The sequence below is a fragment of the Passer domesticus genome, chromosome 11, assembly GCF_036417665.1.
Source record: "Passer domesticus isolate bPasDom1 chromosome 11, bPasDom1.hap1, whole genome shotgun sequence".
Lineage (NCBI taxonomy): Eukaryota > Metazoa > Chordata > Aves > Passeriformes > Passeridae > Passer > Passer domesticus.
Genome location: NC_087484.1, coordinates 22,670,909 through 22,685,642, shown reverse-complemented (window position 1 = coordinate 22,685,642; position 14,734 = coordinate 22,670,909). Strand labels below are relative to the sequence as shown.

The 14,734-nt window shown below is 40.9% G+C and overlaps 1 long non-coding RNA gene across 3 annotated transcripts; it reads right to left on the bottom strand.

Moving 5' to 3' along the window:
- Positions 1-4,426: 4,426 nt before the first annotated feature.
- Positions 4,427-11,605, bottom strand: LOC135278437 (uncharacterized). Of its 3 annotated transcripts, XR_010345950.1 has the most exons (4): positions 11,377-11,605; positions 10,387-10,500; positions 9,620-9,706; positions 4,427-8,965 (listed from the first exon to the last, which is right to left on the bottom strand). It is a non-coding gene; the product is annotated as an uncharacterized LOC135278437 (long non-coding RNA). The 3 variants fall into 3 exon arrangements; XR_010345951.1 differs by lacking the exon at positions 10,387-10,500 and having other exon boundaries at positions 9,620-9,747; positions 11,373-11,605; XR_010345949.1 differs by lacking the exon at positions 11,377-11,605 and having other exon boundaries at positions 10,387-10,523.
- Between the last annotated feature and the right edge of the window lie 3,129 nt (positions 11,606-14,734).

The following is a 14,734-nucleotide window of genomic DNA, read 5'->3' as shown; positions in this document are numbered from 1 at the left end:
TACTTATTAATATCATGGCCATGACACAATATTAATTAGACATTAATAGACACCAATGAGAGAGTATTTTAAAATATCCAGATCACTGAGGAACCTAAATTTTAGACTGAATCAGGCTGCTTGAAAGGCCACTCCTATATCAGTCAGTCATTTAACAAGTGATACTGAAAGCAAAAAACTTCTCATTAAAAGAAGCAACTGGAATCCTTTTCAGTTTTATCCTTGAGAATTAGTTTAGATGCCACTCTCCCTGCCTTTGACTGAAATCCCAGACTTTAAAGGAATACTATGATTATTCCTTGCTAAGAGACAAAGGAATTCCTCCATAATTGCACATTACATGCATCCACATTGCTCCAAGATAATTTCATTAGGTCTGTAACTACACTGAATACCAAATACAAAATGTGGGGCCAGAGATCATTTTTCTAATCAGAAGTATCAGACCCCTGGAACTTTCAGAGAATGGGGCTATTAAAATGTTAACAGTTTCTTTGAAATTTAAACTGCCATTTTCAAAAACAGATGTTCTTCTTGATCCTTCCCTGCATAGATTTCCAAAAATTCTACTCATGATTGTTAACTGCAAATCAACTGGATATTAGCCTCAAAAACTCTTCCTACAACATTTTCATTAGAATACACAGTTACATTTTATCAGCACCTTTGATGAGGTGGTTTAAAACTAATAAATCATATATTTTATTATAATGCATGCACATTTCTCCCAACCAGCCTAAAACCACACACTGTGGTAGGGCAGAGAAACATCTATGACCTAAAAGCACTGGACAACCTGGACAGAAAACTGTGTGCCTGATAATTTAACACATCCACTTTAAAACCACAGAGCTGAAAGTTGCACAATATCCACTTTATTCATCTCTTCAGTGAGATGGGAGAAGTCAGGAGGAAAACTTCCCATTGCCATAGGAGAGGGAGGGCTCAGGTTCTGGTTTCTGGGGTGGACAGTAGGTTCTGGCAGCAGAAGAGGCATCCATGCACAAATGGCACCCAGCAGGAATTCTCCTCCAAGCAGGAATTCTCCAGCTGAAGAGGAGGGTGGATGGGGAGGCTGTGTACTAACAGCTGATGAAAAAATGAAAAAATCCAAGGAGATTTCTTTTATGAAGTGCCCCAAGACTCTAAAATCTGGCCCAATAATTCTATAGGTCACACTAAGACATGATTCTGGCTCCCTGTTGCTTTTAGGCCATTATGTGTGTTATTTAATATCATCTGCAGAGCAATAGTTCTTTCAAGTTTTGCTTTTGTCAAGCACTGCTTTTCCTCAGCCATTCAGTAATTACAACCTTTGAAAGCACTTCATCAAGAGTGACTTTTTATTGCTTAGCTTCCCCAGCAGTGGAAGAACTGAGCTCCCAGTGACCTTTGGTCTGATCCTTAACATTCCTGCTTCTTCCAGCATGGGCACATCTGCAAATGAGCCTTTGCTTGTGCCTGTACATAATATTTACTTTAAAGGAGAAAGCTTTGATATGGGTCCACAGTCACCAGTTTTCTGTGCCTCAAAACCAACTTGAACCCCAGTCTCCATGGTAACAGATACCACTAGTAAGCCCTAGCAAATCTTGGTTATTTTTGTGGAGAAGATGAACAGGGAAACCATAAGGTTTCTATGAAATCTCTCAGTACTGCCAGGGTTTTACTTCTTTAATCCCCAGTTAATGGTGTGCACTAAAGGATGCTATGGCTACACAGAGCCATGTCTAAATAATATTATCCTTCCTGTACTTTCTTTATAATGTCAGAAAGCCAACAGCAATTCCCCCAAATATTTTATCCCATTAAAAACTGATCAAGACACACATCTGACTGTACTCTGTATGTTATAGGTGGACTTCACAATTTAGAATAAAAACCTCGGGCTTGTTAGGCTCTCTGACAATTTGCTGTCCCGTGAGCTCTCATTTAATGAAAATCATTTAGGAAAAAAAATCTGTCATGTGACAAAGTTTTCTCACATGTGTCAAAGACACCAAGCTTAGCCCATGAAAATGCAGATTTTTTTTGATTTTTTTTTTAATTTTTTTTACTGATAGTGACTCTCTTATGGCTAAACCACTGAAGCAGTTATGAGTATGGTCCCCAGATTTTACTGGGGGGGAGGAAAGGGAAGCCTCTCTACCACCACAGCTTTCCAGCTGGAAAAGAACCAGCATCAAGGCACCAGGGTAGCCTCTCATCACTCTGAGGAGCTGCAGTGTAAGCCCCAGTCTGCTCAGATGTCAGGTAGAGATTAAGCAGGTTTCTGAGCTGCAGTCAAAACCTTTTTTTTAGTCAGCCACACAAAATCCTGTAGCAGAATGCACTGTTTCTTTTTTTCCTTTAATTTTCTTTAGAGCCTTTAAAAATGCAGATACTTTCAGTGCTTTAGAAAACCCCGACTATAAATGAAAGTTTTACTTAGAAGAACATATGTTCTCATTTGCTTTTAACTGTATATACTATCAGTAACTGCAGGGTAAAATTTAATCAAGAATTATATTGCTGTGTCTAAAATCTCACCATCCAGCTCAGCCCCAGCCAAACAGACCAAATGTTAAACAGCCCCTGCATGCCTTGAAGTCTTGTCCAGCTAAGTGGCACCTCAGCCATTCCTCCAGAATCAGTAAATACAGGGTACAGCTCTTTGTTTGCTGAATTTCCTGCTGGTTTTGAAGTACCTGTCTCTTTGAAAGCATCACAGTGGCCCTCAGATATCCAGTTCCCTCTCCCAGGCAGGGATTTTTGAAATACCGCTCCTTTTTCAAGGCATCTCCCCACAGAACAGGCTGTGGTTTCACTGCCAAAGGCAGGAGGAGACACAGGATGAATCTGCCCATCTGATGTTTGCTGCTGGCAAGAAATACAATGATCCAAACTCTGCAAAAGCATTAGTTCCCCATTTGAGATCTCCAGCACAAGTTTAATAAAGGCTCTCAGACTATGCTGTGGCATTCACATTCTGTGAAAAGTTCCTTTGCCCAGGATTTTTCTCCTGGGAAGCTGAGAAGCCTCAGAGGAAAGGAAAACAATTCTTATCTCATTTGCTTCTCCTGTGTTGTGCTCATGTGGAGTGTGTTTGGAGATTGTTCACCCACAGGTGATTGTTCCATTGGATTCTGCTGTGAGTTGTTTTCACTCTTTGGCCAATCAGGGCCAGGCTGTGTCAGGACTCTGGAGAGAGTCACAAGTTTTCATTATTATCTTTTCAGCATTCTGTAAGAATCCTTGCTGTATTCTTTAGTATAGTATAGTATTCTTTAATATAATATAGTATTATAAAATAATAAATTAGCCTTCTGAGAACATGGGGTCAGATGCATCATTCCTCCCTGCCACGGGGCACCCTGCAAACACAATAGTATGCTACATAATTTAGATGGTATTCACAGGCAGAATTCTCTCCATTAGGTTCTTCTTGGCTTGAAAAGTACAGGAACAAATCCTAAGGAAATAAACTCTAAATTGAGAGACACTGGGACTAAATATTTCGGGGGGGCTTTCCAGAGTGCCTGAGGCATTCAGAACTCAGAATAACTAACTTTGAACAGTTATTTAAGGAATAAAAAAAATATTAAAATTAAAGGGGGAAAAAGAATGAAAAGAAGACAGAAATAAAATTATATGTTTAAAACTTGACTCACTTTAGAAAGAGCAGCAGAAACAAACAGGAACTTACAAAAAACATTAAAGGACCAACAAGATTTAAGCAGCCTCTCCAATTCTTTGCCTGTTGCATTCATTTAGACTGTAAATTCTCAAAGGTAAATTCCTTTCCTTACCACACATCTGTGCAGCTCTCAACATTGCTCCATCCCACTGGCAGTCACCAGCCTTGGGTGGAACACACTGAACAATGACATTCTTCAGCTTGAACTAATGGAAAGAAGCCCAAGAGACATTATCTTTACATTCCCACTTTTGGAAAAAAAACAGTTTTCTTCTGCTTCCATGTTAACAAGTAGCTTCTGTTATTTCTTACTCTCTTTTCACAAGCTTGAAACTCAGCCACCAAGGGTATAAAAGAAAGTTGCACTGATGAGTGTCTTCCAGATTGACAGCCAGTGAAGAAAAGATACAAAATATATTGCTTAAATAAATGCTTATTAAAAAAGCCTTTGGCTCGTAAATTGAAATGTTTGGGTAAGGGCTGTCATATCTGCCCCAAGTCCATTGCTATGATAAGCAACACCAGTCTTCCTGATTTGAATTCAGTTAATGACAATGCACAAGGTTTTTAATCTAAGTGCCTCATTCATCATTTCCAGGCTACCTGAAGGTGCAGTCAGAAGCAGAGAAGAGATGCCATTAGAGCAGATGTGTTCGATATTGTCCTTTTAATGTACACTCAGCTCATTAACTTTGATTGGTGTGCTAGTGTGGGTCAGCTTCAAAACTATTAACATTGCAACCCTTTTCCTAACGTGCACCAGACCTATCAGTCATGTTATGCTGCTTTTTATAAAGAAAAGATTTATGTCTTTGCACCTATTGTTTGTTTTTCAATCCCTCCATTTCTTTTTTGAAGCACAGAGAAGGATCTGCCAAGGTCTGGCACAGTAAATAGAGAGATCCTCCTGTGGTGACCACAAGAATGAACAAGCATTTATTTTACCTGGTTCTAACAGGGAATTTTTGCTTGGACCTTCCAGAAAAATTATAAGAGAGAAACCACACTGAGAAGTCACCAGCTTGCTCAATGATTGGATGGACTCTGCTGATCTGCTTGCAAAGGTCCCACTGCTTCTGAGTCTAGAAATCCTCCCTCACATGTCTTGGGAGTATCCAGACCAACAATTCTGATGATTTCTCACAACATTTGTCAAACCATTCCAACACAGCCCTTCATCTTCACCCAGTTAAACATGATTCAATCTGTGCCTTCCTGTCAGGTGAGTATTTCTACTGAGTTTTGTTGTGAGGGACATTAAACAAATGAAAAATATAAATAAAGCCCAGTACAACAGAATCTTACTGATTCTGAAAAGCTCATATTAGTGCAAGCAACAAACAGAAATATGAATGGATGAAAGCCAGAAGCAACATGGTCCCAACTCCTTTGGAGAATTAAAGACCTTTTGTACTTTTAGCTGCATATATTCAGAAGTGGCTGCATGGAGAGCAGTTTAAAGACAAAAGCACTGTGGGACTACTGGGGAGCTCCTGTTAAAAGCACTGAAAAACCTTCCGGGAGAGAGCCAAGGCCAGCCAAGGTTAACTGAGGCACAGGACGTGCAGAGGTCGCCACGTGTGAGTGTTGGAGAGTTCCCTCTGCCTCACTCAAGTCATCTGAAGTGTGCTCCCACGTCCATGCATAACACTTCTCCAAAGGCTGCAGTTTGAACTGCTACAGCTGAAGTGGCTCAAAATAAACCACCAGTTTTATCAACACTTTATTTCATATTCCACCATGTTAATCCCTTTTCATGGCTCGAGCCAAGAATTAGGAACACTAAAACCAAACATACGCAGTGGCCAATTCTCAGCTCATTCTGAGGTATAAATTTTTTTCAGCTAAGGTTTTTAAGAAAGAATTGGTCATTTAGAGACAGTACAGACTCAATGGCACTTACAGGCAAAGAACTCAGATACTTAGAGTCAGATAATTGCAGGTTCCAGAAAATTTACAAGGATGTAAGCAGATGGCCATGTCTCAGTCTCCCTCTGGCTACTCCAATTTTATTCATGCAAAGCTTTATCACACAATTAAAAACACATACATGAGGTCTTCCACTTGCCAGGTATGTATTTAGGCAAGGGCAAAGTAAGGTCAATAAGAACAAAGAGATTTTGAAAAGAGATGACAGGGCAGCTGGAGTGTCTACTGTGAAATAAAGGGTGACAAAAAGCTCCCAGATTTCTGGGGCTGAGGGGACACACACAATCCATATTCCCTGCCACCTGCTCCAGACAGCACACAGAGGAAACGGGGTCAGGAGGCAGCACACCTTGGCAACACCAGCTTTCAGTGCCTCAAAGGAGCTGGTTCTTCTCTGGCTCCCCTTTTACAGCAACTGCTGTGCCAAAGACTGACTTCATAATTATCCTGCATTCATGGGTTTTTTCTCCTCTCTGACTACACACAGAAAACTGGCTGTTGATTAGAACTTTATTCAAGCGTCCCTTGGTATCCAGCTCATCTGAAGCATGAGAAGGTAATTTAATTTTCACTCTTCTAGTCCCACAAGCTACACTCTGGGGGACAATAGAAAAGGAAGCAGTCTGTGGGTCTCAGCTATTCTCCTTATTAGCTTAGTGACACAAAAAAAGAGATGAACTATCAATGAATGCTGCCTTTCCCGAGCCAATTCTCTTCAGTTTATGCTTTCTGTACACCCAGGAGACTAATTTCAATTGGTTAGGAGTTTCTCACTTTGAATATGTCACCTTGTAGTGCAAAAGTAGCAATAACACAGCAGCACAGCTTGTCTCTAAAATATCCCAGTCTTTCTTTATCCAATGTTTGGTTAAAGGGTCATAAACCTCTGTTTTCACCAAAAGAAAAATAGCTCATTTAGTAGTGAGATGGAGGGAAATGCCACCAAAACCAGACTTTATGAAATGCTAGAGATAAAACTCATTTTGCAGAGAGAGGGCCTGGCACAAAAAGTGCCAGATTCACACAGAAAACAGACAGCAGATATCTCAGTTCACTAAACCACAGAGGCAATGGTGAAAGAGGGTAAGGGGCCCCAGAAATGAGGCTACAAATCTTCTGCTTTCATTTATGCTTGACAGTGAGTGAAGCACATTTTATCTGCCAAGTCATTCAGCAAATGCACTCCTTGTGGATGTAAAAAGGAGAACTGGCTTTGCTGCCTATAGAATAAAACTGCTATTTGCTAAAAAAGAAGCTCAGAGTTGAGTAAGCCATTCGCTGTGTTCAACAATTCCAGTGTCCATGCTTCCTGCTGAATCCTAGTACATTTTATTTCTGTACTTAAAACTGGGGTTTTTTCCATTCTCAGACAGTTGGAAATATGTTTGTTTCAAACCACTGAGCCAAGCCTCTGAGACAAAGTTGGGGTTTCTGAAATGTTCTTGCAGTCTGTGAAAACTCTCTCAGAAAGGTATCAGGCCACTGCTTGAGTGATGCAAATTGTGCTAATCCTGCTCTGTAAAATTGCTGCAGTGTCTTCAGAAGGTGCATTACTGTCAGTGATTACAGGAACTGAACTCTGGTTTGGTGCCTTCTGGGTTTCAAGTCCTGACTGACAAGACCATGCAGGTAAATATTAATCAGCAGAAAGCAACTGCTGTTGAAGTGCTCTTGACTGAAGATGTAGATAACAACTGAGGAGAAAAACCTGATGTTTACTGAAAATTAGAATTGTGCATGTTTATAGAGGTGTCAGACACAACTTCATAATATCACTGCCTTGAAATGGAGTTTATATTTTTTTCAGCTTTCAGACGTCAGCTCAGGAACTTCAGGGAGCACATGAAGGGGAAATATGAATAAAGACAATAAACTGAGCTCTAAAAGCACCTGCAGGATGACCTCATATAACTGCATTATGATTTTTAAGCCACACCTTCAAATGAAAGCTGCCCATCACTAATTAAATCAATATTATTAAGTTTGGTTCACCTTACCTCAAAATCTGTTCCCGCTTTGCAAAATAAACCATGACAAATTCACCAATCTGCATAATAACTGAATAATTAGCTAATTAGCATGAAAGCAGATATCCAGTGATATATGCCTATACATCCATTAGCAGCAAGCATTTCCCGATTCAAGTGACTGAAAGAAATCCCAATTTGATAAATAAAATAAAAGCAACTTTCTTTTCCCTTTCAAGAGAGTGAACAGGAACAGATTTCAGAAAAAAAATCAGCAGTGATTAACCTAAAATAAAATGCCTGTTCAAAAAGACCAGCTTAAACATGTGATGATGAGGAAGTTAATTTCCTGAAATTTATAGGTTCTTGTAAAACCTATAGATGCACATCATGAATTAGATTAACTTTATTTTAAAGTGATATTGTGCAGAACGAAGGAGCTTTAGCTCTTTAACATCTTTTGGGCTTGCTGCTTAGTATTAAACAGGTTTTATGGACAGAAAAAAGAGCCCACTAATTTAACGTCCAGTCACTCACCTTGTCTTTGGTCACTGCTTAATATAAAGTGTATTATTAACATTAATAAAAACATCAAACACAAAGAAGTGGACTCCCATGTTTTAATTTCCCTTTCTAGCTGTAAATTATGGCAGCTACCAGTTGGCTGGCTTCCCACAAGCTAAATCCTTTGTTACTCATACCTGCTCCCCCAGGAAGTGTACTACCTAAATCCCCATTTAATCTACTCCCCATGATGTTTGATATTGTTTGTAAAACATGCAAAGCACAAATTCCAAATGAGACAGTCCCACCTAGCCCAACCACTCACCCCCTTTTCTGCAGGGACCCTATTGCAATATTCTGTGAACTGCAACACAGTTCTTTACAAATGCACGCTTCAGACATATTTTGTCCTGGTTTTCTTTGCTGAATCTTGCCCTGTATTCAGGCCTAATGCATTTATTGGGCATGAGATACAAACCTCAGACAGCAAACCCCTGTAAAACCTTAATGAGATAACCCAGAATACTGAAAGTTGGCAGCTTTTTTGGATTATGTGTCACTTCTACTTATCCTCTTAGCTGACATGGTTTCTGTAAAGGTGTGACAGGCCAGAAATCAGCTCAGATTCCAGGTGTCTGCAATGACAGTCTGAACAGCAGTGCCTGGCAATCCTGTAGTGCATTCCTGATAAAGTCAGCTGAGACTTGTGCTGCTGATTTCAGTGAGATCCAGGTCTCATACTACTGGTGGCTAATGTGATTTAAGCTCTGGGAAGGTCCTGAGCTCTCACGTGGCTTAGCAAGTTGCTCTGATGTATGGTCACCACAGCAGCTCCTCAGCTGGAGCCAGATGGATTAAGATTCTCTTTTCCTTTGGGGCAAATCTCAAGCTGCAGCAAAGGAAGTTTAGGTTGGATATTAGGAAAAAAGTTTTTTATAGAAATTGTGATGAAGTTCTGGATGGCCTGCCCGGGGAGGTGGTGGACTCACCATCCCTGGATGTGTTTAAAAACAGACTGGATGTGGCACTGGGTGCCAAGGTTTAATTGAGGTGTTGAGGCTGGGTTGGACTCAATGATCCTGAAGGCTTCTTCCATCCCAGTGATTCTGTGAATTTGGGAGCCCTTTTTAACCACGCATTGCTGTTCCTCTGAGCATGGGACAGCCCAAGCAGAGCTAAGAAAGCCTGCACACTAAAGCTCCCATCACACCTGCACTTAGAGCACATCCCCCCTTTTTGCTGTGCCCAGGAGGACACATATTTTTGGAAAGATTTGGTAAGATTGATATCCTAAGTAAATTCCATATCCCTGTCATTTACGCAAAATCCCTTAAAGTCTGTTCTGCAATTCCCACGCACAATGTGTTTTGTGCTTGACACCTTTTAAGCACAAACAAAGCCAAGCTTTGGGAATTTTTCAAGCTGTAAAGATGAGACAACGGGCAAGCAAGGAGAGAGCCAGCAAGAGGTAATGGCATTTGTCAAGGTCACCCAATCCCTCAGTGCAAATATTGAAAGAAAACAGAAATTATGTTAGGCCCACCTGATACTGTTCTTCAGGCTAGTCCAGAGCCATCCAACATTCCATTGGAGACAGAGTGCTGGGGAGGCCACTCCTTCCATTTCCTAACTTCAGGAGTTTAAGAAGTATTACCCTTTATACACAAAATCCTGTAAGATAATTCTCCAAGGTTTAAAAAAAAATCCTCTAAGAGGGAAAATTGCAAAGATCTATCACAGCAGCAAACCTTGTCAGATTAATGAGATACCTCTGTCTGTAATACAGTCAGGGATTTCAGCTGGATCACACTAATTGCCATTAAATGAAATCATCAGCCTGCTCTCTACTCCAGACTGTATGGCAAGCCTGACAATGAATATATTCCCATTGAGGAAAGCAAATGACAATATAAGAACAGAATGGAGCAGAGTAATTTCCATTGCAAAAACTATTTCCCAGCCCATGAAATCACCAACTCTGCACTAAACAGAGATGATTACCAAGTGCAGTGTGTGCTCATTTATATTGGTCTTCCAGGAATTTTCACTCCATACAGATGTGTTACCAAGAAATTTATGCTCTCTGAACATGACAGCAGCACAGACACATATTTGGGATGATATTTGGGATAATATGGGTTAAGACCCATATTATTTTAGGATTATTTGTAATTCTATATTTACTTAGATTTACCAAATATTAAGCGGAATTTTATGAAGAAAAGATTCAACATTTGGACAGAATCTGTAATATCTGACGTGACAGTAAACTGCATGTTAGAATGCAAGTTTTGCAATAACATTGCTCACCTTTCCGGCCCACATACTTTGCATTCTCATTCAGATTGGTGTGGCATTGGTGCTAACTGAAGACACAGTGAAATTCAGACAGTCTTGTAACTAGAGGGCAAATTGAGGTCCAAACTGGGCCCAAGTCAAATCAGGACCATGGAGATTCTGTCTTAAGAACTTTCTTAAAAGGTTTTAAATCAGATGTGACTTGTCTTTGCCACTGATTGGCTTTGGCACATGGCAGCTGACAGCAAGTCACATCAACCCAGATTTCAGAATCTGAGTATCCAAAAGGAACCTGAGGCAGAGACTTCTGTGCTCCATCTATAATTCCCAAAATCACATATAAAGTCCAGGAAAAGTCTACTAGAAAAATACTTTGTACCCTAAATGTCAAGTTGTACTTCTGTATCTTTTTAGAAACATTGAGATCTGATCAGATCCCACAGGCCAGAGGTATCTGCATGCAGGTTTTTAGAGACTCAGTGAATTTCTAACAAAAATTAGGTGAGCAGATTTGAAATAAATGTTGCAGCATACAATTTTTTTTTAACTTTCATTAAAAACAAGCAAACAAAATTGTCTCAAAACTATTTTATAAAATATGGGTTAGAGCAGTCACAGACACTTCCTGTGCTTCCAAAGAGGCAGATTGTGAATTGAGGACAACTGTGCCTGGAGTAAAATAGCAATTCTCTGGACAAAATGTATACACCTGATTCTTCACCCTTGCTGGACAATATCATTCTCTCACTTGAGCAACCTGCAGTTTCCAGAAATAAAGCATAGACTGAGGCTTGGAGCAGTTGAACTGACTCATGGAGACAACATCAGTTCATTATTCTTTGATTATTTTTACACATTTTTAGTATCCTGCCATGTGCACCTAACACAAACAAGAAAGAACCAATCTGCTTGAAAAGGAGATATCCAGCTATCTGAAGACACGCTGGACTTATCCTATTGATAATAGAAATATTCCTTTGGAAGGAATACATACATACATACATATGACACTCCAAAGCTCGTGAAAATAATGGAATCTGCTTCATCCATTGTGGGTTCTCTGAAGCTCTCCCTTGCTCCAGACAACATTTCATTAGCACCAGCAGGTGGGTCAGTAGCTGGTGACCTGGAGAGCTCAGCTAACAAGCATGCTACTGTCACTGTGATATTTTCTGAAAAATTCTCTTTGCCCCGGATTTCTTCTCCTGGGAAGCTGAGAGAGCTCAGAGAAAAATGTAAATAATAATTATCTGATTGCTTCTCCTTGTGTTTTGCTGCTTTGGAATGTGGTAGGTGATTGATTGATTGGTCTCATGTGTGTTATTTTAATTTAATGACCAATCACAGTCCAGCTGTGTTGGGACTCTGGAAGGAGTCACCAGTTTTCATTACCATTCTTTCTAGCCTTCTGATGTATCCTTTTCTCTATTCTCTTTAGTATGGTTTTAGTGTAGCAATATAATAACAATATAATATAATATATATTATTATATTATATATTATTATATTATATATTATTATATAACATAACATTATATTATATTATATTATATTATATTATATTATATTATATTATATTATATTATATTATATTATATTATATTATATTATAATGCCTTCTAAGAACATGGAGTCAGATTCTCATCTCTCACCTCACCTGGGGACCCCTGCAAGCTCAACATGCTATCTCTGCTGAGAGGCAGCTTCCCATTTATGTAGTAGTCCTGTTATTCCATGAAAAGCATACCTAGAGAAAACAGCATTGCAGGGATTCCAAATCAGTGGTCTTTGGTAGGGTAAAAGGTTTAATGGCAGGCAGTGCTGAAAGATTTGAAGAAACAACAAGGGCTTTGGTTTGCAGTTCACTATTCCATTTCAGATTCGACAGTCTAGAGAGATAAGAAATCAGAAAAGAAGGTAAAAGTGAAGAGAAAGCTCAGAGAAAACTTCCATCTTTCTTTCAATGAGACTAACACCCAATAAGGAGGAAAATTAAATATCCTTTCCCAAAAGAAGAATCTGTATCTTGCTGCAGGCAAATAGTCACTGGGAATGGGATCATTTAGGAGATTAGGGATTGTTTGACTTTAAGGCTTTCTGTGCTTTGTTAGTCTTCTCCTGTGTTGGTCTGCTGTCATCACAAAACTCATTCCAAGCCTTTGTTTCTTGTATCTTCTTTTCTGCCCATTGTTCACCAACAGTCTCAGCATCAGCAGAATGCATAAATAATGTTACAGACTTCCCATTTCCCTTGAAATACATGAGCTGTAAGACTCCATATGTTTTTTAGCTGGTGGCATTCAGTGCAGCAGCTCATATGTAAACACAAAGAAACATTCCAAATACAATCAGAAACTACATTGTAAATGCAAAACAAATGTAAACATCTTTAAGAGCAATTTGTTGTTCATGATGCTGAGGGGCACCTGAACAGTCAGAATATGCAAGTCACAAAATCATGAGCTCTTCTTTTGATCTATTTGGACTGTGAAATTCGTGATTTTAAATTAACAATTCCATGCTATCATGCTTCTAAAAAATTTAAAAATCAATGATGTGGATCAAATGCTTTTAACAAAAAGAAAAAATAAAGCCCCTTCTGATATTTGGTAGCTTGTCAGAAAAGGTCAAGTGTTCCATGCAAATAAAAAAAATCTATAAAGACACCTTCTGCCAGTCCCTAAGCTATGAAAATTTAAAGATAACGAAGCAGGGCAGGTTTTTGCCTTCCTTATCAATGTGCAATTTTGGTAAAACCTTTGTGTTGTCCTGGTTACTGCAACTGTGGGCTTCAATCTGACTTCTTGCAGCTGTCCACATTAAAATATTTTAAAAAATTCCTGCCTGCTTTGATTTATAGCTTGTTCTAAGCTTAGTGAACTAAACTCATCAAGTCTACTGTCAGCTGACCAGTTCTAAGGTCTCATTTTACATTGTCTTTTAGCCCAAGGTAGAAACTTCATTTTGCTTCAATAGTTGGATTTTCAGTCAGAAAAAAAAAATCCACGTACCATGGATTGTTACACTTTGTAGTCAGCATAGCTCAGCCTGTCCATCTTTGCCATCCAAACCCAGCTCACTTCACACACCTAAACCAGCAAAGGTTCTCTCCCCACCACTGAGCTTGGGAAGGATGAGGTTAAATGTAAGGACTGAGGCACGGGCCCAGGGAATCTGAATGGTTTATTCAGAGAAATGAGCTGGTTTCTCAAGGCACAGGATTCCCCTACATGGCAGTTCTCACTACATGACCTGTCCCACATTGCCATGTCACAGCACGCTTTCTAAACATCCTTCTGTGGGGTGGTCACACAGTGTTCAGGGCTATGGCAGCTTCTGGCAGGCTCCTCTCTGCAGGGCTCTGCCAGGTGACACCTCCTGCCCACAAGGGCAGGCTGAGACAACTGCTCTGTGCTGCCATGTGCTCCTTTGTGGTGCCATGTGCTCCTTTCTTGTGCCATCTGCCTCTCTGTGCCACCATGTCCATCTCTGTGCCTCCATGTGGCCCTCTGTGCAGCCATGTGCTCCTTTGTGCTGCCATGTGCTCCTTTCTTGTGCCATCTGCCTCTCTGTGCCACCATGTGCTCCTTTGTGCCACCATGTCCATCTCTGTGCCACCATGTGCCCCTCTGTGCTGCCGTGTGCTCTTTTGTTGTGCCATGTGCCTCTCTGTGCCGCCATGTGCTCCTTTGTGCCACCATGTCCATCTCTGTGCCTCCATGTGGCCCTCTGTACTGCCATGTGCTCCTTGGTGCTGCCATGTGCCTCTTTGTCCCTCCACGTGCCCCTCTGCTGCCACATGCCTCTCTGTGCTGCCATATGTCCCTTTGTGCTGCCATGTGCTGCTTTGTGCCTCCATGTGTCTCTCTGTGCCTCCATGTGCCCCTCTGTGCTGCTATGTTCCCTTTTGTGCCTCCACGTGCCCCCCTGGGCCACCATGTCTTCCTTTGTGCCACCATGAGCTCCTGCAGGCGCGTCCCCCAGCCCACAGCTCCACTCCATCCCACCCCACCCCACCCCATCCCACCCCACCCCACCCCACCCCATCCCATCCCATCCCATCCCATCCCATCCCATCCCATCCCATCCCTCCCCCAGTTAACTGCAAGGTGTTCACAGTCAGTGATTCCTGAGGGAAAGACACCCTCCAGAGGCACCCTCCCAGCTGAATCCCTGCCAGCTGGGCATTCAGCAAGCCCTCTCTGTGTGCTACTGTGCCCCAACAATGCAGAAAATAAAAAAAAAATCTTCTCTATCCCATCCCCAATCCTGCACACGCAGCCACAGAAACATTTGGGCTGCACAAGACCTCCAAGATCCCTGAGTCCAGCCTCTGGGTGCTCACCATGCTGCACTGATG